The sequence below is a fragment of the Ptychodera flava genome, chromosome 8, assembly GCF_041260155.1.
Source record: "Ptychodera flava strain L36383 chromosome 8, AS_Pfla_20210202, whole genome shotgun sequence".
NCBI lineage: Eukaryota > Metazoa > Hemichordata > Enteropneusta > Ptychoderidae > Ptychodera > Ptychodera flava.
In genome coordinates this window covers 14,423,188-14,451,008 of record NC_091935.1, presented here as the reverse complement: position 1 = coordinate 14,451,008, position 27,821 = coordinate 14,423,188, and the positions used below count along the sequence as shown (strand labels likewise).

The 27,821-nt window shown below is 38.2% G+C and overlaps 1 long non-coding RNA gene across 1 annotated transcript; it reads right to left on the bottom strand.

Moving 5' to 3' along the window:
- Positions 1 to 13,169: 13,169 nt before the first annotated feature.
- LOC139138569 (uncharacterized) lies at positions 13,170 to 26,032 on the bottom strand. Its single transcript, XR_011553637.1, has 4 exons — positions 25,881 to 26,032; positions 16,376 to 16,763; positions 15,702 to 15,858; positions 13,170 to 14,722 (listed from the first exon to the last, which is right to left on the bottom strand). It is a non-coding gene; the product is annotated as an uncharacterized lncRNA (long non-coding RNA).
- Positions 26,033 to 27,821: the final 1,789 nt, after the last annotated feature.

The following is a 27,821-nucleotide window of genomic DNA, read 5'->3' as shown; positions in this document are numbered from 1 at the left end:
TATGTAGCCTCTATCAACAAGTAGTTTTAGTAATAAACAAGTCATTTTATAGTATTAGACGAATTAGTCTCCCGAATACTGCTTTCTCAGACCTGGTTCTTTTCGCAGTGATTTTCAAGCAGAAAGTTTGATACTCTTTTCGAATTGTTGAAAGTGAATTAGCTGTATTGATTGTCTGTAATTCTTCTCTGTGTAAACATCACTTGGGAACATGGTCAATAATTAGTTTATTTATCAATTAATTAATTAATTAATTAATTAATCTATTTATTTATCTATTATACAAATAAAGCACCAAGACACTGATTCTGAAGTAGTCAGTTTTATTTTCCCCTCATACACGTGAATTTACGAGGCTTTGAGATGGTCAACAAGCCGAGAACCTATACTAGTCGGACTTGCTCCCTTCTCGTTACATTTGCTTTCATGTCGACGTCATTAGATTTAAAAGATCGATAAAACAAAGGTATGCTAGTGATATTGCACCCCTTGTTCGATGGAAATAACGATACTTGGTATCCGTTTCTCAAATTGGGAGTAATTGTTTAATTTCCTGTCGATCTGCAGAGAAAAATGAACCGATGCAAATAGTTGGCAGAGTCGTCTTTGTGAAATTTATCTGTTAAATTCTGGTGGTTTAGACTTTATTTGACGATTGTCATATCAACACTACGGGCTTTTGATGTTCCCCGATGAAAAAGACCATTTCGCTAAAGTTACTTTGGCAGTCGTTTATCATTTTATTTAAATATTTTGGCAAGAACAAGCATGTACCGCTTTTCATGCTCACTGTCACGTCCACCATCACGAAGCGTCCGTAATTTCTCACTTACCAAAGAAAAAATGAAATAACAACGCACGGGCACACGGATGAAATTGTTGAGATTACTACGTCGAAAAGTGCAACTTGAAATGTTGATGACGCCTGAAGTTTAAATTTACATATTTGGATTGGAGAAAAATAAAACTGGCTTTTCCGGTGTGTTTACCATTTAGGAAAGAGCAGGGTACAGCTTTAAAGCAAGTCTTTTTCGATGAGAATCAAAACTTGAATCGGAGACAATTTTTTCAACACGAAATCAATACCTGACCGTATCAATAAATAGTAGCCCGATTTCGACTTCAAGTGAAACTTACATCACCTCGGTGCTGAATAAAATCACAAAAATGTTTCTAAAACACGATAATGCTTTCATTAAAAAAAATGATATTACAATGACTGATTTACCATAATGAGAATCTCGACAGTGAGACCGGGACAGTAAATTACAATCCAGATTTTTGTCCCTCGTGAGGGCGTTGCCTGCAAGGACTTTCATATGGTTCTTCTCGAATGGCTGTGACCATGTGTGTGTATGCCCTTTTCTATTTATCCAGAAAAATGTTTTGTTCCACTCATAGATCAAAAGTTCACAAAAGAAACCGGTGAAAATTTGTATCCTTTATGTTCATGGCCAGATCAAAATCTGAGTAGTTTCTGGAGGCCGTTGCCTGCCAAACTAGAACAAATTTGCACATCATGATGATTTGAGATCATGATGATTTGGGCTTACATGTAATACCTGAAGAATCAGTTAACAAAATTGGATGCGACTTTGAATTATATCGACGACTTTACAGTCAAATTACAGGTAAACTCATCTGCCATATAGGATTTACGAATGTTATAAATGGGTCATGCTTCAAAGCTGGATGCACAGCTTATTTGCATATTGCTGAATGAACTTCAGTAATAAGTTTATTCACAGAGTTTGATAAAAGTTTTCCGGCACATTGGTCTTACTTATATTAAGTTATGCTGAAGTTGACGAGCATCATGCTGAATCAACTGATTGTTAACTAATTTGCAGATTTACTGACTGTCTGAACTAAGGTCATACATTAAAACTGAGTGCACTGAATTTAACCAGTACGTTGAGGTTCATTGGTCATACTTATGCTGAAAATTTGATAGGCGTAGCACATTGATTAACAATTCACTTGCATATTTAATAATACTCTAAAATTAGGCCATAATATAAGCAAAGAGTGCCCTATATTTTTATGATTATATATTTTCAAACATGGACCACTTAAGGTTTACTTTGATTTGGAAATGATACAAGTTTTAGCGAGCATTGAGGATGGGAATTTGTTTTTTTTTTGTCACGATGACTTTGAATTTTTGAAGTTCACGTCTTTGACTTCTATATTTCCTCAGCTTTATTGCCATATATTTCCTCAGCTTTATTGCCATTACCTTGTCCTGATTTCTCTTACGAGTCTTTGTATTAAATTTAATGAATCATATTGTCGAGCAATAAAGGCGCAAGTCATCTGCAAAACCAAAGATTGGGGTACACATTTACTATAAAATCTTAATGATTTCGTAAGATTCTATGTCTACGCCCTACTGTTATGCACTCGATGAATACAAACTATACACGCACTTTGTGCGTGGAGTTGTGCCTACACAATATTGAAAACAATATAAGAACTACCCCCATAAAACTGCATACATATATTAGTATTGTCTGAACGGATTTAAGAGGGACACTTACTCTCCTAAACTGGAATTGATATGAAAACATTCATTAAAATATCTGAGGCGCATAATTTGTCAGGTTATACATCATTCGTTGCTTGTCTGACTTATTCTTATAACACTTTACTCCTGTTGCAAAGCAACGGAAACTAAAATTAGGACCACGTATATAATGAGGTAAGCAAAACTTCAATTTACTATCCATCTCATCGATGACGTAACACCTCTTCACTTTCAAATTTTAGTACACATCTGTACGCATACTGTCAGGTGACTGAAAAATGCAATTTTAAGAGGTCATCCAGTATCTTAGTATCTTATTTGTTGTCGAAAATTAAGCTAAGGCTCAAATTAATGGTCGACTCAGAACGGGGATTGACCAATCTCTCATTGATTTTGGTCTGTTAACGTTTTTGTATCCAAGGACTTTCATAAGCTGTCCACATACATTCTGAATTTTCTGAACGTCGTAAAATAACATGTCATCTCTCCACACTTGAGCGACGTAGCTCGAGTTCCTCTTCGTTGTCATGGTTCCTGCCAAACTTGCATCTGTCTCTGCATTCGTGTTGGTCCGTAGCCAGCGGTACACGTCGTCGTGGGGAGCCATGTCGACAAAGTCATACAAATCCTCGAGAACTGTATAGGGCTCGAGCGCTGCGTCCTCATACCGAACTACTTTCACGCGTCCTTTCAACCAATCAGGCGGTCGCATGACGATTTTCAGGTTGTGCTTCAGCCAATCGCAGTATGCGTTTACAGTAGGTAAGCGCTGCATACGCGTGACGTTCGTGGACAGCAATCTTAGATCAAAGAGCGTTTTTCCTTTTATGTATTCTCTCTCTTTGAAATACGCAAATCGTTTCCATGACGATGCGTAAGCTCGTGGGTCCTTGGTGAGTAGGATGATTTTCAAATCCAAACCGAAGTGAGTCACAAGGCTTTCCAGAGTTTCCAGTCGATCAACACGTATGACTTTCGCTGCGATTGCGTCGTACCCCTGACAAAGTTCTGAGTATCTTAAAGTTTTAATCCGTTCCGGAGATTCTTTAACAACCTTTCGCCTTGAGCTTTTGAGGGCCTGACTCTCGAACAGCGCTAAAGGCCACTTTCCCAGATGAAAAATATAATACGTCGGAAAACTGCAGCTGTACAAGTTGGCCAATAGTTCCACTTCCATCGATGTCTTGCCAACGTCTCCGATCAGTTGCGCATTGACGAAGTCGGGCACCACCCGAAGAGGCTCGAAGAAGAAGAAAACGTTCGGATGTTGATTAAAATACTGTCCGATAAAAGTTGAACCGGTTCGCGCTCTCGCCAGGATAAGTATCAACTTTGGTGTCCTCGTGGCTGGGTTTACCTGGGACCATGTCGTTGCCTTGTATGACAGTGCGGGAGCGGCAGGCGCGGCGGCCTTTCCGTCTTCAAATACTGATGTTGAATATGCTGTTCTTCGATGACGCGAAAGCGTCTTCCTCCGAAGGTTCGAGGTGTTGAAGGTCAAAGAAAGCAACGGAATTATGCAGAGGACACACAACACAACGGCCAGTAAATTACGAGCCTTTCGTGGTACCTTCATTTTCTGTTTGCTCTCCTGCAGGTCAGAGGATTCGGGGATGGCGTGCAGAGTTAGAACCGAGTGGTGGAATGACTTATCGATCGAAGGCGTCATATCTGATCACCAATCTCATTGGTAGGCGCTATCGGTGTCATCACCTTGCCAAGCAAATGATCGGAGAACAGAAGCGCCGTTTCCTATTGGCTGTTTCCGTCAATTTGTATTCATCGGATGCAGATGATAATTCAAATCTGTGGATCACAAAATTACCAGAATTTCTAGGTCGACACAACGCATGTAGTCGCGTCCAGTAGCCTACCTTATCCTATTGCCAGATGATGTGTATCGGTTATCGATCAGTAATCGATAATGATTTGTGATTCAGCATTGAGATAACTTTTTAACAAAGGGAAAACTTTCAACGGATATCACTTACGAAAATAAAACAATGAACGCGTCAATATAAGAACATGATACGAGACGCTGGTTAGAATATACTTACACGGCGACAATTGTGAATAAAATTGGCAAAACAATAACAGACTTGTAACGATAAATGGAAAAATTAGAGTTTTCCAGTTTGATTTTAAACTGAAGGTTTAGGGAAAGACTAATGTCAAGTTGAAAATTATTCCAAAGAATTGGAGCTGCCATCCTGAAAACTCGTTCTCTTAATTTCTCGAATCGCTTTAATCATTAGGCCTAAGTGCGAGATCGCTTTAATCATCTCTTTGATTCATGGAAATCGATCATGTTCGAAAGATACCTTTGAACAGGCTATGAATGAACTATACAGTAATAACTACACTTTCGAGTGTGGTAACTTCGAGAAAAAACCATTAGTCAACACATTTGATACGAAACAGGTGTTATCATCAAATGAAGGTAGCTTTGGGAAATAATGAGTAACGTGTGGCGGCGATATTCTGTACAAGTCGAATACGGTCGGTCAAATATTTTTGAAGTCCTTATAAGAGATCTATATAGTTTCCTGAATCTATATTCTCGATCGAGTGAGGGCGTTAACCAGTTGAACAGTAAAATATATCGACAAATACTTTGAGCGCGTGCTCATATATAGGCCCTAATCACAGCTGAACGGCAGATTTTTCCAACATGAGAGACCTCATCAGGTGACAAGAGTCAATGATATGCCTGATAACGAACAGGAACCAGCAAATCGCAAACGTGAACGTGACTCTCCGTGATCTCTGCGTTTGACAGGTTACTGACATTGACACTTCAGGTAGAAGATAACAAATTTAGACTTAAGGTAGAATGCATCTCTGGGAAACATATTCGGACTTTCAAACTTTTACAATGCTCTTCTGATATTACACCAGTTTTGGGGGCTATAAAATTTTTACCGTCTCAGTTTTTCGAAAATCAAAAATTATATTTCCCTCCGTAGAGTTAACACAGGTACTGCGGCCATTTGGAAGTTTGAATTTCAAATAAATATCAGTAAATTTTAGGTTACTTGTTTCTCTTGACCAAATTTTACACGATAACCCCTGATTTTTATTCTTGATTCGATGAGAAGGAAAGGTTGAAACTTTCATTCAGGAAAGTTTGAGCAAAAGTTTAAGTCCTTCACTTTCGAGGCGCATGCTACCTAAAGCACAAAACACTTGCCGACATCAGTAGCATTGTCTCTGTTAAACGACATACTCTCGTAGAGTGAAGAGTCACAAGCGTAAAGGCTACAGAGAAATTTATTAAATAAACTAATTATCTGAAGAAGATATTTGCATTTAAAGTATTTGCCTACTTGAAACTTTCCCTGTGCTTACACCGGTATCAATCGGATAGAAAGAGGAGAGACATGGACGCCTGCGGTGCGTCCAATATACTAGTACACCTACACTAAATTCGTCGCGTCATAGAGGGCTATGTAGAATATGTGATTCGTGCCCATTCTGTGATTTGTATTGCAGAGCGAAAAGGGAGTTCAACTTTCAGGAAATACCAAGACAATTGTTGCAAAAGTATGCCTATTTCATAATTATATGATATTATGTAATATTTCTTAAACTTGAACGTATTTCATGAAAACGACGAAGAACTCAGGCTCATCCCATGTGTGACCCATCGTTGTAGAGCCATGTGGCAAAGTCTACTACTATTTAATTTGATTTGCAGAAAAATAATGTTTCTCTGTAATTTCTAGGAACCACCCTAAACATTTGCCTCGATCTTTACTAACTATGCAGCGAAAGAGATTTGATTGTTCGTCTCTTTGAGGTCGATTATTACACCACCTAGGGACCGTGATTATGCGAGTCCCAACATGATGGATTCTCTCCTCCAAATTCAGGTATACGTAACACGCACTCATGCCATGTGGAATAAAATTCTTTCGTTTTCATCCTTATTACAAAACATAAGCTTGTGGCATGCATCATAATTATCTTATTGGAAATCCTCAAAACCATGATATCTCCCTTGTACAGCTGCAAGCATAACAAACGCACGATGTAATACTAAAACGTCACGTCGAGTGCGCTCGGTAGGTTTTAAGGTGAGATAATTTTAGGCAGCTTGATTCTCACTAAATTGTCTAAAAAACATGTGCAAGAGGGAAAAGAAACGGTGATAGGTATCATTGGCGTGGTTCATCCCTACAGATTGAAACATTATCCTACCTTGCTTGTATCAAAAGATGTATCCGATTCTTTGCTGGCACGTACGCAGCCCTTGGATGTGTACGTTGGGTTAATACCAGTGAGTAGCGCCACCTGGAGGTCATGTGTGACTTTTTTCTCCAGCAGACCATAGATCTTTTTCAGGGTCTATGGGCAGACATCAGGCAGATTGCTCTGTAAGGGCAAAATATGAATTTACACCCACGGCCACATCGCATGTGACAATTTTGTTTTTGTTTTTTTTCAAAGAAGGTGACATCATCGTGGTAAAAAGGGACCGTTCAGTTTTTACGGCCGGGGGGGGGGGGCAAAATCTTGTCGCCGGTGTTCAAAAAAATGTAGACCCCCCTGCATTTTCGTGAAAAGAAGATGACCCCCCCCTTTGTAACAAAAAAAAATTGATGACCCCCCCCCCCCCCACGGCTGAAAAATAACCAAAACCCATATGTCAAATTTACCCGCACGGTTTGGATTTGAATTCCGGTACGCGACGCACTTTATTCGTGTAGCAGAGATGCCAGTGCACAAACTTCCCAGCCACATCCATGCAAACGTCTGTTAATTAGGACAACTGTAAGGCAATTTTTAACTTCATTTCCATAGACAACTTATGTCCATGGACATTGTATAAAGTGAACTTTATTGGAGTGGTTCGCCAAAGGCAGCCCTCCAGTTAAGAATGTCATGGGCCATTATGTAAAGTAAACTTTATTGGAGTGGGCCGCCAAAGGCTGGCGCCTGTTTAGAGGGTCATGGGCCATTATGTAAAGTTAATTTTTTGTAGTGGGCCGCCGAAGGCGGCCCGCCGGTAAAGAGGGTCGATCATGGCCATTGCATGAAGTAAACCTAACTGGAGTGGGCCACCAATGGCGTCATCCCGCTAAGAGGGTTATGGGCTATTACATAAAGTCAATTTAATGTAGTGGGCCGCCGAAGGCGGGCCGCCGGTAAAGAGGGTCGATCATGGCCATTGCATGAAGTAAACCTAAATGGAGTGGGCCGCCAAAGGCATCTGCCCGTTAAGCGGGTCATGGGCCATTACATAAAGTCAATTTATTGTAGTGGGCCGCCGAAGGCAGCCCGCCGGTAAAGAGGGTCGATCATGGCCATGGCATAAATTGAACTTTATTGTAGGTATTATGTTTTTGAAAATGTGGTGACTCCCCCCTTTCCTACCAGTGAAAAAGCAATGACCCCCCTTCGCGGATTCCAAAATTACGATGACCCCCCTGGATTTTGCCGCCCCCCCCCCCCGGCCGTAAAAACTGAATGGTCCCTAAGACTGAAGGAAAGAAATGAAGAAGTCAGTCATTGTTAAGTCAAATGTTCATGGAAACAGCCATTTCTTTTACCGTTGTTAATGGTTGCACTTTTGTTTATTTACATGATATATGGGCATCAATTGTGCTTAATTTTGAGAATAATCAGACAACAAAAATATATCTTAAGGGGGGAGCTGCACGTTGCCAACAGTTTTTTCAAAGGAATATTGCTCATTTAAGATGACAAGAAAACCCCATCATACTATATATTTTCGGAAAGCAGAGAATCTAAAGTTTAGTATGGTAGCAACTGGTTTACTTAGAGGATGAAGGGGATGTACATTTGGGGTAAAATACTTCAATTTTGGTATTAATGATAACAATTAATTTAAGTCAAAAACTTGATACTATTTTCTGAAATGTAATATTTCACTTAAACAAGAGTATATGTAGGAAAAAAAAACACTTTTATTTTGCATTATCTATCCTCATTCTAAAATGGCATGGGTTGAAAGACTGGCACTCAAAAAAGTGATTAAAAACATAATTAGCAAAACTGAAATGCCTCTTATTCAAAATGTAAGAACTTTATTGCCAAACAAAATAGTCGTTTTGTTAAATAGCATTTAAAGCATAATGTGAAAATTGACCCAGCCAGACTAGAGTTAAATTCTTTGGAAATTTTGAAATTGGGAGAAAAGGGAAGCCAGGAAATTTGGTGATTTGCATAAATTAACACTTCTTTATCATGCAACTTACGACTGCTTCACAAGCTAAAAGGTGAACCCAACCAATATTTTAATCTTGGGTCATCAAATCATTAAATTACAATCGAATGAATATTTGCAAAAAAAGTGAATTTGAGCAAAATACACTGTGTTGGGTGCAGCGCCACTTAAATTTTGCCATGTGTTGTGTTCTTGGCAAAGTAAGCTTAATATCTGGAGAGGGAGGACAAAATATCAGATTTCCAAAATGCATGGGTGTGAGGGCGCTTTCCCCCATAGCTTTACACAGGTGAGTGAATACAGGTATATGATACTGATTGATATCAGATGAAAGATGGCTGTATGCCTTCCTGCACTGGCCAATCTTAAAGAGGCCACCAACAACTAAGAAGCAGCAAAGATGAAAATGTCATCATCACTACTTCTGAAATCTGATTCAATCTGCATCAGATTGATGACTCCCATGATGCATCGTTTCTAGTTAAGGTAGAATGCGCCTCAGGGACAGATATTCTGGCTTTCAAATTTTATCAATTCTATTCTGATCTACCACTTGTGGAGGTTCATCTTAAAGCTTTTGGCGAAAGAAAACTTTTCACAGTCTTAGTTTTTCGTAGACTGAAAGATTCAGTTGTGTGCGGGCGCTCTGGCGCACTGTGACCTACGACCCTTAAAGTCGTAGTAAAGGGTTGTAGGTCGCAGTGCACCAAAGCACCCGCACACGACTGAATCTTTCAGTCTAAGTTTTTCGAAAATCGAAAATTTTATTTTTCTCCTTAGAGTTAACACAGGGGCGGCAGCCATTTTGAATTTCAAATGTCTGTAAATACTGGGCAATTTGTTTCCCTAGTACCAAATTTGCTCGGTGGCCCCTGATTTTTATTTTTGATTTTGAAAGAGAGCGGTTGAAAGATTTATTGTGGAAAGTTTGAGCAAAACTTTCAGTCTTTCACTTTCGAGGCACATATCACCTTAACAAAACTGACAATAGTAATTCTACTTCCCATTGTCCTAAACCACACGCCTTGGTACTACAACAGTTACAAGTGATACCATTTCTTGAATTGGTGTAGACTCACAGAGCATAAATAAAGCTCTGCCTCTCCAGAATGGGCGCACCCTGGATCAAGAGGTCATACTAGATCCTTGCAATTCCTATAATAAGAGTACAAGTTCTTTGCCTGTAAACAGAAAGCCAGTCTTTCACTACATGGATGCTATTATGCAGTACATCCTGCCGTGTAACGTACCATGACAAATCAGACTACACAGAAAATAAAAGTGAGACTTGAGTGGACACCGTGGGTCATCAGTATGTATTAGGGAGATGGTGCAGTGGCAAAGAATGTGAAATTTTCAGAAGAGTTACTTTCAGAATGTGCTTAGGAATACAGAATAACATTCAGACACTCACTATGTGAGATAATATTCTGTATTCCAGAAGAGTTCTTTCAGAATGTGCTTCGGAATACAATTCAGAATAATATTCAGACACTCACTATGTGAGATAATATTCTGTATATTCTAGAAGTAACAAGTCATTGACAATGACATAGTCCCCACTTGTAATAGGAGTATTAGTCTTGATGGGGCAGGGAAATGAGGTCTTTAAGAAGTATCACTGGAGTGTATATGTTCAGATCTATGGACACATAGGTCTATGTCATTGTTCCCATTTTGAAACAAGAGGCATGTCTAAGTGTTCTAAATCGGAAAAAAGGTCAGATCTCTAGCTGTATTTGCCTGCCAAGAAATACATATGTGCATAATAAATGAGGTACAAGATGTGACATCTTAAGGTCTACTATCCTATCAAAATTGAAGCGTAAAGAACTTGTGGTTACTGAGTTATGCATATATATGCATATTCAAGGTCAAAGGTCATCAAGGTCACGTGACATTTGAAAAAAAACCCCATTGTATTGCTAATTAATCCATATATGCCAAAATTCAGACCTCTAGCTCTATTGGCTTGCCCACAATTATATATGGGCATAATTAACAAGGTAAAGCATGTGTTGTCATAAGGTCTCCCATCCTACTATTAAAATATAAAGGACATAGCACTTGTGGTTACTTATTTATTGACATAATCGTGTATTTTAGGTAAAAGGTTATCGAGGTCACATGACATTTTGTCAAAAAATTTCTATCCTATAGTCTGTCCCATATACTACAAAAATCATACATTTACCTCTATTAGCTTGCTCAAAATTAGATATGCACATAATTAATGAGGTACAATATGTGGCGTCATAAGGTGTCCCATCATACCAAATATGAAGGGTGTAGCACTTGTGGTTCCTGAGTTATGGACAAATATGTATATATGAGGTCAAAGGTCATTGAGGTCACGTGACATTTTTTCAAAAAAATTGTATTCCTAAGTTATCCCTACATACCAAAATCAGACCTCTAGCTCTATTGGCTCGCTCAAATTAGATATGTGCATAATTAATGAGGAACAATATGTGGCGTCATAAGGTGTCCCATCATACCAAATATGAAGGGTGTAGCACTTGTGGTTACTGAGTTATGGACAAATATGTATATTTGAGGTTAAAGGTCACCGAGGTCACGTGACATTTTGTCAAAATAATTGTATTGCTAAGTTATCCCTATATACCAAAAATCAGACCTCTAGCTCTATTGGCTCGCTCAAAATTAGATATGTGCATAATAATGAGGTACAATATGTGGCGTCATAAGGTGTCCCATCATACCAAATATGAAGGGTGTAGCACTTGTGGTTACTGAGTTATGGACAAATATGTATATTTGAGGTCAAAGGTCACCGAGGTCACGTGACATTTTGTCAAAATAATTGTATTGCTAAGTTATCCCTATATACCAAAAATCAGACCTCTAGCTCTATTGGCTCGCTCAAAATTAGATATGTGCATAATTAATGAGGTACAATATGTGGCGTCATAAGGTGTCCCATCATACCAAATATGAAGAGTGTAGCACTTGTGGTTACTGAGTTATGCACAAATATGTATATTTGAGGTCAAAGGTAATTGAGGTCACGTGACATTTTGTCAAAAAAATAGCATTGCTAAGTTATCCGTACATACCAAAAATCAGACCTCTGGCTCTATTGGCTTGCTCAAAATTAGATATGCACATAATTAATGAGGAACAATATGTGGCGTCATAAGGTGTCCCATCATACCAAATATGAAGGGTGTAGCATTAGTGATTACTGAGTTATGGACAAATATGTATATTTGAGGTCAAAGGTCACCAAGGTCACATGACATTTTGTCAAAAAAATTGTATTGCGAAGTTATCCATATATACCAAAAATCAGACCTCTAGCTCTGTTGGCTTGCTCAAAATTAGATATGCACATAATTAATGAGGTACAATATGTGGCATCATAGGGTGTCCCATCATACCATATATGAAAGGTTTAGCACTTGTGGTTACGGAGTTATGGACAAATATGTATATTTGAGGTCAAAGATCACGTGACATTTTGTCAAAGCGTCTGAGATATCTGCATGAACGGATGGACTCACATGGATGGACTAACGGACTGACATGACCCAATCTATGAGCCCCTGGACTTTATCTGTGGGGACTAAAAACTGTGTCACTGCATCCTTTTTGCAATATGAATACGATGAGAAACTAAATTTTTATTTTTCTTGGCCTTATACATGGGAGTCTATGGACTGCCTTATACATGGGAGTCTATGGACTGCCTTATACATGGGAGTCTATGGACTTCCTTATACATGGGAGTCTATGGACTGCCTTATACATGGGAGTCATCGGACTGCCTTATACATGGGAGTCTATGGACTGCCTTATACATGGGAGTCTATGGACTTCCTTATACATGGGAGTCTATGGACTGCCTTATACATGGGAGTCTATGGACTGCCTTATACATGGGAGTCTATGGACTGCCTTATACATGGGAGTCTATGGACTGCCTTATACATGGGAGTCTATGGACTGCCTTATACATGGGAGTCTATGGAGGTGAAAACTAAAAAGTCCTCTAACACGGCCAAATTTGATCGCATTGTGAAACAAATCAACATGCATCTGTATGAGGTAGAGTACTATCCTTTTACCAAGTTTGAACGAAATCGCTCCAGGCGTCTCTGAGATATCTGCGTGAACGAAAAAAGTCATAAAATATGCAAATGAGCAATTAATTAATAAGCCACACCCACCAAAATCTAATCAGATCTAAGTCTCATCATGATAATACCAAATACCAAATTGCATGACATTGGACCTAAGGGTTCTTAAGTTATGAGTGGAACAAAATCTGTCTACGGACGGACGGACAGACGGACGGACGGACAGACGGACGGACAGACGGACGGACGGACAGACGGACGGACAGACGGACACACACACAGACATTGTGGCGACATAGGACACCTTTGGTGCTTCGCACCACGGTGTAAATAAATACTGCAGTCAGCTATGTATAGTCAACATTTGAATACATTTATTGATAAATACCATGCATTATGCAGTCCGAAGACTGGCTGGAGTTGTATACGATTGAATTCAGCATTGGCAATTGCACATACATATGCAAAAACAATTAAAAAGCTGAATTGAAAAGTTGTAAAGAATCAGTTGTTTCAATTAAAAGTGAAAGTCTGCAAAGAGAACAATTCATGCGAGATGCTTGTGAACATTAGAATAATTTTTTGCCCATTGGCAGTAGTGGCATGTAAAGTTAATTTTACTTTACTTAAAACTGTACATAGTTATCTATAATGGTTGATCTGTTTCTCACAGTTCCCAACAAGGATTTAAGAATACACTCTCAAGTTCTTTGGACAATAAAAATGCTTTCATGCAAAGAGATGCTTAAAGGCAATGACTTGTAGAGGCAGCCTATATTTGAAATTATGTATTAAGCTTGTGCACTACAAAATTGAAAACATCGAAAGTAGAAATTTCAAAAAAATACAGAAACCAGTAGAAGCTGACTTCAATAGTTGAATAATACAATACTGATGGGATCACTTCCCTTCTTACATCAATAATTACCAACGTGGAAAATACAGAGGTGGGTTAAAATATTTGTGATATATGTTCACAAAATAGAACTTGGTGTGCACTTTATGTATCCTGGATCTCATCTGCCTTACAAATAGCTATGTTACTTTTGTAGATACCTAAAACTATACATTCCAACTCTCACGATACAATCTTTCACTTTTGTGTTTGAAAAAAGTTAAAAAATATCTAAGATTGGACTTGGCATTTTCCGGTACAACCTGTCAAATAGGTCTGTAAATGGCTGAAAACTTTGTAATAAATCTACAGAACGCATTTACTGAAAATTGAAAAGAAAAGTTGACTACAAAGTCCTAGAGTGTAACAAAAAGTTGGCAGTGACTTCACCAATGTGATATTTCAGACCAATGTCTTCATGGTAATTCCACACAGAATATATTCATAGAAAGATTTTGATCACCAGATTCATATATGGCAGTGTGGTCAGGCATCAGTGTTTTTACATGGGATACAGTATATATTTGATCAGATAATAAACCATTTACTGTAGGTACACTGGTACGTTGCTACAAAAGAACAGAATTCATACATACTAGGGTGGCAGTTTTTCATTGATCGATCGAGGTCAAATTAGATATTTTGTGAAAAAATGACAATTTGACTACTTTTGATTTCATACCATTTCAAATTTTGAATGCATTCTTCACAGACACTGTGAAATCAAATCAGCAACCTGCTGATGGCAGTATTACAAGGTAACAGTGTACAATAAATTGTAAATATGATACTTAACAAAGGGATAAAAAAAACCATGACAATTTTATGAAAATACTATGTAAAAGGGTGAATCATTCGTAATACAAAGCGTATATGACTGCAATTGCAAAGAGAGAAGAGTTAGCAAAGGTGGCGGTGGCGTAGTTATCTCTCTCTGCGTCCCACACACATCTACTGCCAAATCTCACACATTGGTTTTTCTTTTCCCCGATACTGACAGTGCAGACAATCTGAAATAAAATGAAGGATAAAGGCTTTGCTAGTTTATGGTAAAGTGATAATGACACGCAAAAGCAACTTTTGATTAAGTTCAGAAAATTGACACAAAAACTTCGTGTGAGGTGAATTGTGTTCAATCTGTGCAGTGATAGCATGGAACGGCAGATAGGCATGGCAGTCGGTGATGAATTATTTTGAGAACTGAGTGTCACACTAGAAACCTATACTCATAGCCCTGAGAATGAAACTTGGAATCTTAAATCTCAGATTACTTCAGCCTTAACCCAGGCCCCATTTCCCTATATCAAGATTCAACAAACCTATCGAAAACCATGTAGAAAAACGAAGATACGGTAGTGAAAGGATTAAAACTTCGCCTTGTATCATGCTTTTCTGATCCATTACTATCCAAGGATTTTTGGTGCATTTTCACCTATCATTGGCAACATTCAAATAATCTTTGTTTCTTCAATGCACCATAATCACCCTAAGGTCGTATGCATGGTACGCGCCTTGAACGTGAGACTTTTGCTCAAACCTTCCCAATGAGACTTTAAACCATACTCTTACTGTATCAAGAATAAAATCAGGGGTCACCATGCAAAGTTTGGTACCAGAGAAACAAATTTCCTGAGATTTACTGGTGTAAATTCTTTTGGGAAATATAAACTTTTTGATTTCCAAAAAAGTAAGACACTGAAATTTTTTCTTACTCCAAGAGCATTAAAATGAGCCCAACAAGTAGAAGATCAGAAATGACTTGTGAAAATTTGAGAGTCTGAAAATCTGTCCCCATGGTGCATATCAATATAATTTTACAGAGGCAGTGACTTCGATATTTTTCTGATAATTCACTTTGCAGCGACTGAAACTCACTGCTTGGTGGTACACTATATTAATTACAGACAACATTCAAAATACTAAAAAAATGGAAATTACATCAAACATTTAAGTATTAATTTTCAAGGTCACTTTGCTCAACACACTCACCTTGAATCTTTCATAATGTAATTCCTTGACCCTGAGTTTGATTTCTTGAGATATGGTTTTACTGAGAAGGGAAGATCTCTCACCGTCATAGTGCTCGTCGCGTAAATTTTCTTCCAATACTGCCTGCATCACAGGCTCAACTCTGTCACTGATAAATCTGTAATGAACAGGAAATTCAATGTCTAACAAAAAAGCCAGCTATGAAACAGAATTTGCATACCACAGCTTGCAACAGCGATTTATTATGTGGCCTTGACTTTGCAATGTAATGAGTAACAATCAGTTGAACTGATCATCTTTTGCATTAAAGGCTATTCAGCACTTGGAAATTGACTGCCATTACAATGTAAAGCCATTAAAATTTTGACATTGGCTCTGAAACACTATATGCATATAATTGTATGTTTCACGTCTATTTGTGTGTGCCCTTTGATAAGGCCTGGCTGAACCAAATGCAATATGTAGGAGAAAGTGAATAATAAGAAAGTGATAAATGAATATAATATAAACATATTCACATCAAAGATCAATAACTAACATTGAAAATTTACTTTTACCTTGATACCTTCGTTCAATATGGTACAAGCTTTTATACTCCAAGTTTAATTTTTATAAAAAATAAATAAATGAATTGATTAAATAAATTTAAAAAAAAACTAAAATTTTAATCTTACCTTTGCTTGGTTCCATTCGATAAGAGTTTTCATACTGCATTTTGGGATGTTTTCTGTGGAAGTCACCATCATGACTTGGCTCACAGCTAAGAGAGACATAGCTAGATCCTGTGGTGCGAGGTTTCCGTGCAATCTCAAAGAGGCTAGATGTGTTCCTGTCTAAGTTGGCTACCGACACATTCTTGGCAAAGTCTGCGGTGAGACTCATCCTTACTGCTTGCTGCAACAAGTGACCTTTTTTGTATTTTGTCTTTTTGGTTGAATGAAATTACTAATCTGGCTAAGAACATCTAAAAGGAAACCACCAGTAGTAATGCTCTCTGATTCTTCATAATATGGCAGCTAGATCAAGTATTACAAATCCTGGTATATTACATGTAACAAGGACCTGAAACAAATTTAGAAAGAAATTTGTCTGAACACCAAATCACTGTCACTGGAATTATCACCGAAGACAGCAATTCTTGGGATAAATACTGGTGTATTCAACAAAGCTGTTCATGATAAAAGCTGTAAGCAAGCAATTTCTTGGTGGGTCGGCAATTTTTCTGTATCCTCTTGTCATAAGATAGGAAATGGGCAGATGGGCACCTTATAGGGTGGGGAAATTTTATTATCCTGTTTAAGGGGGTGTAGAAGGGAGGACTTTGGTTGTATCAGGCAAGTTTTGAATTTGTTTAATAGAGAAAGGGCATGACCAGTATTATTAATTGTGACACCCCCCAAAAAAGGGGGGGGGGGAGTGAAACTAATTGGCAGGAGAATAAATTTTTCAAATCATACCAGGAAGGCAAAGGTATATAAACAATTCTCTCTCCCTCATCATTTTAATGTTGTTTCAAATACAATTATAATAAAATCAAAATTTTACGCATGAACACCTATGGTTACAGTTGGCACCCCTCAAAGACAGAACTTAAGTTAGAATGTACATGATTGATGAAATGACAAGTACTACATTTACCATGTTTACGATGTATATTCATTTCTGTTATCAGGCTAACTTTGATTCATAATTTCCAATGTTAAATCATTCCACCATTAAATATGCAGTTCCCTTTTAATTTTACAACTGAACTTTAAATCAGGCACCAAAAAGAAAACTGATGGCGTGACTTACTAAGTGCTAGCTTCAAAGACTGTAACCAAGTAACAACCATTAGCAAAAAGTACACCGTAACAAGCTACTTCTATGATAGTTTACACTGTGTACAATTCTCCAATATTATAAATCAGTGTGATGAGCATAAAACGGAAAAAAAGCATACAAATAAATCTAGAATGAAACAGGGAAGTGGGTCACACGACTCGAGTGCATGTACTTTGTACAGGTACAACCAGACTTTCATACCACATACTTGATCATTCTATCCATTCAAGCAATCTGTTAGTATTAAATGAATTTGGAAACTTAATTACATGGGGTATGAAGCACTGCAGGAACCATGTAGCTTTGTGTTGATAAACACATACCGAAAGCAAGCATGCTTGTATCAGATTATATTTTGAATTCCTTGACTAAACTCATGTTATTACATGGTGTCAAAATACACTGCCTGGCTAACTCACATTATACAACAAGTCACATATCTCTACAATGGGCTGTCTGCCTTTACCTGTGGTACCTCTGGCTGTCACATTGAAGTACAACGAAGTTGCTGATCTAGTATTATACCCTGTTTTGCAATACATACGAGTATTTTACAAAACATTTCACCAACCATTACAGGTTACTGTGATTGTACAAACAGATGTAAAACTGAAAGAGAAGCCTCTGCACCAAAATGAAAAAGAAGTTACCATGGAAACTCATTCAGAAATGCTGAATCGTGATACAGATCATGATATTGACTAAAACTACAGGATGCAAATCAATTTTTGTGTATCCTGTCCCAAAATACTGCAGGGATTTGATTTTATTTCATTATATCTTTATTTCGGACTTGAGCGTCCATATAAAAGTAAAATAAGGCAATAGTATGAAATTCAGTTACAAATTAAATTATGGTTGAAAGATAGAAAAATTGATTTGCAGTTTAAAATGATAAGATTTTCTGAGAAGTCAAACATTTTTTTAAATAGATACCTTCTAGTGATATGACAAAACAGAATTCACCAAACATCTATAACAAGTCATCGTTGATGACACAGTCCCCACTTGTTAATGGGTACTTTGATTACAGGTCCTCAGAGAGGATAGAGTCCTCTTCATTAGGTCTGTGATAAAAACTTTTGAATAAATTCACTTGATACATGTCTGAGTTATGGTTCCGGACATGAAAAAAACGTAACAAAATGGCCACATGGCGGCCATATTGGACCGTATCACAAAACAAATCAATGTGCATGTGTATGACATTAGTCAATGTCCTTGTACCAACTTTGAATAAAATCAGTTGAAACATGCTTGAGTAATGGCTCTGTATATGAAAAAATCGTAATAAATGGCTGCCTTGCGGCCATATTGGATTGTATCACAAAACAAATTGACATGCATATGTATGACATAGGTCAATGTCCTTGTACCCAGTTTGAATAAAATCAGTTGATACATGTCTGAGTTACGGCTATGTACATGAAACAATTGTAACAAAATGGCCACACGGCAGCCATATTGGATCGTATCACAAAACAAATTGACATGCATATATATGACATTAGTCAATGTCCTTGTACCAACTTTGAATAAAACCGGTTGAAACATGCCTGAGTTATGGCTCTGTACATGTAAAAATCGTAATAAAATGGCCGCCTGGCGGCCATATTGGATTGTATCACAAAACAAATTAAAGTGCATATGTTTGACATTGGTCAATGTCCTTGTACCAAGTTTGAATAAAATCGGTTGAGATATGCCTGAGTTATGGCTCTGTACATGAAAAAATTGTAACAAAATGGCCGCACGGCAGCCATATTGGATCGTATCACAAAACAAATTGACGTGCGTCTCTATGTCATTGGTCAATGTCCTTGTACCAACTTTGAATAAAATCGGTTGAAACATGCCTGAGTAATGGCTCTGTACATGAAAAAATCGTAATAAAATGGCCGCCTGGCAGCCATATTGGATCGTATCACAAAACAAATCAATGTGCATCTGTATGACATAAGAAGTAATCCTTGTACCAAGTTTGAATGAAATCGCTCCAGGCATCTCTGAGATATCTGCGTGAACGGACGCACGGACACACACACTGACGCATGCACGCACAGACATGACCAAACCTATAAGTCCCCCCGGACTTTGTCCGTGGGGACTAACAAAGACATCTAGTATGGGGGTAAAACTGATTTCCATAAAACAACAATCTCTCTTTCAATTTAAAGACTATTATAAAGATTGACTAGCCAGACTTTTACCTTTCCAAATCAGTTTTTATGTCACAAAAATGTTCTTCAATAAATTGAAAGACTTTGCAAATAGCTGAAATGCTTCATTCACCGGAGTCACACAATACATATATCTGCAAAACGAACTACTGGGTTAAAATGAAATCATGCACAAACAGATTGTATCTTTCAAACTCTATCAAGCACTCTAAATTTTAAAAGTAAATGCACTCACCATTCGACCTGAGTGTCACCCTGTGTCACGTCTGTAATGTATTTTACCTACAGCAATTTTCGCTAGACACCAACAAGCAGCGAGTCATCACTCTGTCTATACTAAGTGTATTCTGAGAAGCCTACTAACATTTACCACTTAAATGGGCTCACGGTAATCCAATTTGTTCCCAATTCAGACAATGTACACAAAGATAGTGTGACTGATTTGTTTGAATGGAAAGATAACCACAATACCTCAGGGTAAATAGACATGGTTACACATTACAAAGATATAAAATTATGTAATCGTAGATTCCAAGGTTTCCACATCACTTGCATGTAAACATACAACCTAATCTATAATAAATATTAAAATTGTATACACTCCATGAACAGATCAAAAACTGAGTGGGCCATGTTAAACTATCCATCACAGTGGTTTTTTTTCCCTTCAATTGTGAATGACTGGAATTTGATGAAGTGAAAGACAATATACAGCCATCTAAACCATTATTTAATTGGTATCTGATAGGTTGATTGCATCTGGTAATTACAGACCACATCGACGCAATTCATTATTTCATCATTAAACACCTCATGAGCATGAACATTATATAAAGCTGTCTGACAATAAGGCCTTAGGAATACTGATTAGAAGTACTTTTTTTTATTTATCAGTTTGTACACAAGGTCAAAATCAAACAAACAAATCTGATCAAGATTGAGTCCAAACAAGGATGTAAAATTTAAATGACTGATTTGACTTGCATCCGGGACCAGCCCTCTACAGAGCAAACAGAAAAACAACTTGATAATCACAAGGGGTGGGCAAGGGAAAGGGCTCTAAGATATGGAAGTGCCAACAATAAATATATGTATCACACTGAATTTTCTGTTGGCTTGATTGTGTTTTGAAAGTAAAATATCTGAGGCAGTGGAGAACTGCATTCAATACCTATAGTTGACATACATGTAGCTGTGGCAGTCAAGCAAAGAGATTCCATTCACAGTTCACCAATGATGCATGAATTACCGCCACCTCTAATCAACATTTGCAGTATCAGACAAATTGGATTAGAAACATACTCTCTGCAACACAATCAGATCAGTTTGCTCGGTCGGAGATGGCTTTGTGGCACCACACAAAGCATAACATGAAACCTTGTTCCTCTAAAGACATCCAAAATATGCATTCCATGCCACGAACAATGAAATTGCAATAAAATAAATAGCAACATTCTTCTACCATTCCCACTTGGAAACAGATCCTCAACAGTATAGACAGGATAGAAGTTGGTATATAATGATAAAATCTGTGGTACAAGAGGTGAATATGAGCTAGAAATAAAAGTTACACAGATGCGCACATATTATATGAAGATATTGATCTGCTACTTTAAATAAGTTATTTGTATCATGGACTATCACATCCTGTCAGAAGTAGGTGTCTACGGTGGATGCTGGATCCAAGTCGGGGCCTGGATTTCTGTGTGAGAATGTGTAACATCGGCCCTGTTTATCGCCCTGCACAGTCGATGTTGGCAAAACCTCAATGCCATCACAATACTCAAAACATATATGGTGGTCAATTGGGGCAGAGAAGAAACCACATGCCCAATTTCCATCTGGAATGATGGAGATAGATGGAACATCAAGGGACAAGACAGCACACTATATGATATCACAAAGAATGGTAAATCATGGATTTGACAGCAGCTCAGATTTGTCATTGAAAGATAAAGCTATGATCGGTGAAGATATGTTGAAGTTGTCTCTGATGGCGAAAACAGTCATTAGCCCTTCTTACGTGTAAAAGGTGTACAAAAAGCATGAACCGCACAAATGTTACAATTTTATTAAAGCCTGCAATTTTCAACTTTGACAGATCAGAGATCACAAAGGACTAAATTTATATCAGCATATTTTTTCCTTGCAATCTAGTCCAATGCTAGTTCAGGCTTTTTAAACCAGGCCAAATTTGTATAATCCTTTCATACTCTTGTAAATCTTCACATCTTCTTGGATACAAATATTATGAATCACCAAATGGCTTGTAATGTCTAGAACGGATCACTCTCTAAACATTGCCTCTATCTCACACTGTCAGCCCTATTTCCTGCATTTGAATTTGACATCATTTCATGAGGAACTTGTTTGAACTTCACTTGAATGTATTTGTCGGAATTGTGTACCAGCGCCTTAGGGACACTCATTTCATTTCTGTTTCTGTGACAACGGCTTGGTAGGCAGCAAGTAAAGCTGTAATTGATCTGGCTTGTGACAATAACCTTGAAACGTAAATGGATTTGAGATGAAAGTGGACATTTTTCATGAATGTGTGATTGTCAGCTGAAATCTTAAACTAAATTAAAAGTCAACAACATGACTACAGGGTATTTGACTATGGTGTGAAATTGAATGACCAGTAATGTGAAACAACAATAAATAAGTCAGCCAAACTGTGCAAATAATCCACTGTTTCCATAGAGATAAATACAATTCTCTCAGTTCCTTAGGCTATGTACACATAGGTGGTTAACAAAATCAACTGTTTACCGTTTCATATTCAAAGAAATCGGTTACCGAAAAAGTTACTGAAGAAGTATCTCTTCTCTTACTAAAATGAATTCCTGTGTTATCATAGAATCTGTGCAGTAGAGTACACGTAGGGAACACTTTAATAACAAAGATGAATAAAGCATTTCAACAGATTTTCTAATACATTCAGTGTACTACCGATATTGACAATAACAGGCCTAAGATCAGTTTAGTTTTGGTTGATAGTGAATTAAGATATTTCATACTTTGACAGGAACTCAATATCACACAGCTATTTTTCTTCTGCTCACACATTTTCTGCGGACATGCTTCTCCATTATTTCCTTCCAATTTCCTTCATGGATGAATGAAGCAAGAACTATTTTATTGAATTTCCAAGGTACTTGATATAAAATTTCTTTTCTAAGATACTTGATCAATTTTACGTAAACAACCCCGATTAAAGCAAACTGAATCAGATGATTGATCAACCTTTAGGTAAGTATATCAAAGTGCTGTCATTAACACTACAAAACATGTTTCATCAAAGTGTTTCACTACATTTCTCACAGGGTGTCTTGAAAACCAATTTCAGACATTTTCGAAATCAAAATTTCTCAATGTCTGAACTATGTCATAAGGAATGCACCTTTACTACCATTTCTCTCCTGTCACCAACTATTCACACGACACGACCCCTAAAATTATCGAAAAAAGGTCAATTTTAATTGCTGTTCAAAGAACTCAACTAGAAATATTTATGAAAAGGTTTTTTGTTAGCTTCAAGGCATCCAATGAGCACTTCTTACACATACAAAAGACAATTACAGACATGAGGCCTTAAATTATTTTCATTGTAAAATGCATTGATGTAGACTGGCGATTATACATTCCAAACATCCATCCGTGACTCACTAGTAGCGTTTGATAGAATATACATGTACAGGAAGAAGAATGATTTGTGTATATTTGAATAAAACACAGAGTGGGAGTGATGTTGCCATGACAACAGGCTGACAGCAGATGACTGTAACAAAAGGCAGTTGTAGGCTACCAGAAAGGAGAGATTACGGTTTCATTAAATCTTCCATTAATAGCCCTTGTGAATAATATTCACTTATAGTCATTGCAACATACACTTCCCAAGGAATAGCTACAATTACTATCATATGCTCCTAATACCGTGCGTCATTACTCCTTTTATACTGGCTGCAGCACAAAAGCATGACGGCATACAGCACTAATGACTCCACGTCGTCAGGATTTACTATAAACAGCGGTAGATAAAACTGAATGACACAATTTTCAGTGGCATACATGCGGAGTTGGTCAAAAAATTCTGCCAACATTGGGCAATCTGCATGTGAATGATTGTTCCACTTGTCTAATAAATCAATGTGATCACTCAGACAGGGGCAATGGATTATTTCCTTTGCAATATTGATTATAATATATATCAATGATAAAAGTTTACTTTTCATGTTTAAGAGTAGCAACGTTAATTAAAGTTTTCAAAAACTAGTCAAACACCAGTCAAATTGATATGGTGGTTTGAAGTCCAGAGCTTAGTCATTCATAAAAAATATTACCTACTGTATGTGTCTAAGAACTTGTCATGGCAGCCTGAATTCACATTTTACCAACTCAAAATGTATTATCACAGTCGCTCGAGAGCTATTCAGCTCTGGGACTATTCGCCCCATATAGACGAGTATACAGAAGCAAGAAATACCCCAAGTCAGGAAACAGAATGGCTATAAAAACCGCGCCATGTAACATTCCGTGTCCGATTTCACTGTGAAAATTAGCAAGTTCATCTATCATGCAACCGTCGATCATTCCCTATCATTCTAAAAGTTCATACCTGATACTTTATCTGATTCAAAAACGCTTGTTTCGTGTGATTTTCGGCCGAATTCGACAGACACCTCGCCAAAACCTGGGGGTGAGCAACATTCCGGTCACCTCTTGGGTACCTCCACTTTACTGACGTTGGCGCCGCCTACCCATGAGGGATGACTGGAATGTTGCTCACGCTTATGTTTTGGCCAGGTGTCTCTCGAACTCGGCCGAAAATCACGGGAAATGAGCGTTTTGTAAGCAGATGAAGTATCAGGTATGAATTTTCGTGTGATTTTCGGCCCAGTTCAGAAGACACGTCGCCAAAACATAAGGCATGAACAACCTTCCAGCTCACCCCTCATGGTACGCGGCGCTAACGTCAGTAAAGTGGAGGTGCCCAACGTCCACTGTAAGGTGACCGGAATGTTGCTCACGCTTATGTTTTAGCGACGTGTCTGTCGAATTCGGCCGAAAATCACATGAAACGAGCGTTTGTGAAGCAAATCAAGTACCAGGTATGAATTTTGAGAATGATAGGGAACGGTCGACGGTTACATGATAGATGAATTTTGCTACTTTTCACGGTAAAATCGAACGTCGAAGATGACATGGTGGCACAATCCCTATACGAAATAGCCAATTCATTTCCTGACTTGGGGTATTTCTCGCTTCTGTACACTCGTCTATGGGGCGAATAGTACCAGCGCTGAATAGCTCTCCAAACGACTGTGGTATTATGTGTCTGAAATACAAGCTATTTCCGTGTTCCTGTAGCCGATTTCCCATAACATTCTCTATTGTGATGATTTTCTTCGATGTATTTTGCACATGATTTCACTGAGACGAGCATAAAACAAAACTGCTAGTCTTGTAGTCTCTTTTGTAAAGAAGATTCCCTTTGAGAAATCTCTCTCTCTCTCTCTCTCTCTCTCTCTCTCTCTCTCTCTCTCTCTCTCTCCACACACGCACGCTTGAACAAAATACAGAGCAAATCGAGATGCAGCATATCGCATACATCTGGCGCAGCAAGGAGTGACCGTGATTGCAATTCGACGAAGGCAACACGGCATTCCCAAGTACGTTCATTTTAAACACAACAGGAAGAAAATGCCAAGTGTGGACCCGTACTATATAAATTTCCTCTCATGAGTAAGACTTGGTAGACATGTAGTTCACTTTTCGACAGCACAGCGTGAGTATTGTGCATTCGGCGTGCAGTGCTGAATTGTTATTTTGGCTATTTGATTTTCAGAAACCCTTTCACTCGCAAAACCCGTCATACTTACAAAGCAGACCGTTTCAGAGAGAACGATGTTACGGTCAGTGATAAACCAAAAGCACGGCGTCTGTTACAGCTGACGTACGACGTGAGTTCGTTAACACCATGTAATTTGCGTGTCATGAAGTCATGGAAAACACATCACATACACACAACATATAACGGATTGGTGGAACACGACCCCCGAGGCGGAAAAGTGAAATGTCACCGCATCAACGGCTGAATTCTTTGATGACACTCGAATTTCTGACACGAAACATGCGGTTGGTCGTTACATCGTGACGATTTGCTACCACTCACCTTCTTGGATTCGCGAAGATGCGCGAAAAAGAGAGATTTCTACGTGCTGTCTTCTCCCTCCGCGCTCCGTTGACCCAGATGCTCTGATTGTTGAGACTCGTAAACGCGGTGCACTGAGAAGTGCCTTAGATCGTTTGAGGGTAATCATGTGACGGGTTCAACGACTGGTGATTGGCTGTGATCTTGATACTCTCCTATCGATATCACGCCTGTCGTCTGTAGCTCTTGATTATTGATATCGATGGCGTTGTTTGCGTGTTCTTCTTTTGATGCCTGGCCTTGATCATACGGCATGACTGACTGGATTGCTGAACACTACTCCCCCGGTCTTTTACGTTGAATATGTACCTATCTTAGTGTTGGTTCAAGTATGTAATTCCAGTCATCTGTATGTTTGTCTCATTTGAAACTACACAACTAGCATGCAGAAAAGGTATCGCGCTCGGCGTAGGCTAATGCCAAGACTCAAATTCGGTCATCGAACAAAATATTTTAGTACGAAATAATGAGACGTGAAAAGTTGTCGTAAATTAAAAATGTAACATTTGTCTTCAAAAGCAATTAAAAGCATGGCGACTTACATGTTAAAAGGTTTTGTGGTCCGCGATTCTGGCAGCTGGCACAATGCAGTCGGCGGAACTGCGCTCAAAGGTCGTATGGGACCTGTACGACCAATCTAAACACTGTATATATAGGCCCTATATCCAAGGTACGATGGTGATTGAAAAAAGTTAAAATATGTCTGTCATAATCTACATCGTATAATTTAAATGTTGCAGCTATGATGATGAGGTGCATCTAGATATCGTGCACGAAATAGGCCTATATTGTTTTTAAACAAGAAACTCGCACAGGCGCAGTTCCGACAACTGTTTCCTTTTAGGCCTAAGTGATACAATAAATCACATTACTTTCCTCTTCTTGTTTGACTTTGTTTCGTTTCGACTTTTTGTCACTGGCAGCTATTACCCGCTCTTAAGTTTTTCACTTTGTAATAATATAAGCTTATAATACGACACCGGGAAGCAAACCAGCTGAATTTCGAAATTGTAAAAATAGGTGTTTTCATATGTTTATAAGCTTATACTCTTCAAACGTATCGTGAAAATAACGTTTGGAGGGGAAAATTATAGCTGCTCGTAACTACTGTCCCCTCTACGATTCAAAACCTTTCCCCTTTCGCCATCTTCTAAATACCCAGAAAACTACTCTCTGCGCCCTCTCCTCAACAGTTTTTAGTTCCCATTGTCATTTCTTTGTCTTAATCTGAGTTTCTCTTGCCCATCGGTCAACTCCCGGAAACATACTCCAAAGTTGCCCATTTAGCAGTCAAATGCGATTTCCAAGGAGAAACTACAACTGCTCACCAGCTCGCTGATAATGAAAAATATTGCCCGCAGAGAAATCGCTTTTTGCACGGATAGTCTTGTTGGCTGCCTTTGACGACGGCAAGGCAGCTCCATGCATCAAGTTTTAATCTATTGGATTTCATATCCGGCAGCGTCTGAGCATGTAGGCTGCGGGTTAGCACTTGCATTGGGCAATACACCGATGATCACAGGGAGCTGTTCCTCCTTATGTATGTGTGTCTGTTTGGTTTTGTTTGTTATTTTAATAAAATAACAGCGAAAAGCTGTTTTGTTTAAATTTGTCAATAAAGAGCAGTTTCTTTATTTATTTGTTTGTTTATTTATATGTATTTCCGATGGTTAGGGTTAGGCTAAGTCACTCCCTCTATATTACCAGTCTAAGCCTAACCCTAACCATTGGAAATACATATAAACAAACAAATAAATAAACTGCTATTTATTGACAATTATAAACAAAACAGCTTTTTGCTGTTTTTTTCATTAAAAAAACATAAACACAAACACACACAAACAAACATAGACACACATAAACAAGGAGGAATAGCTTCCTGTGCGATGGCGGGAAAAAGGG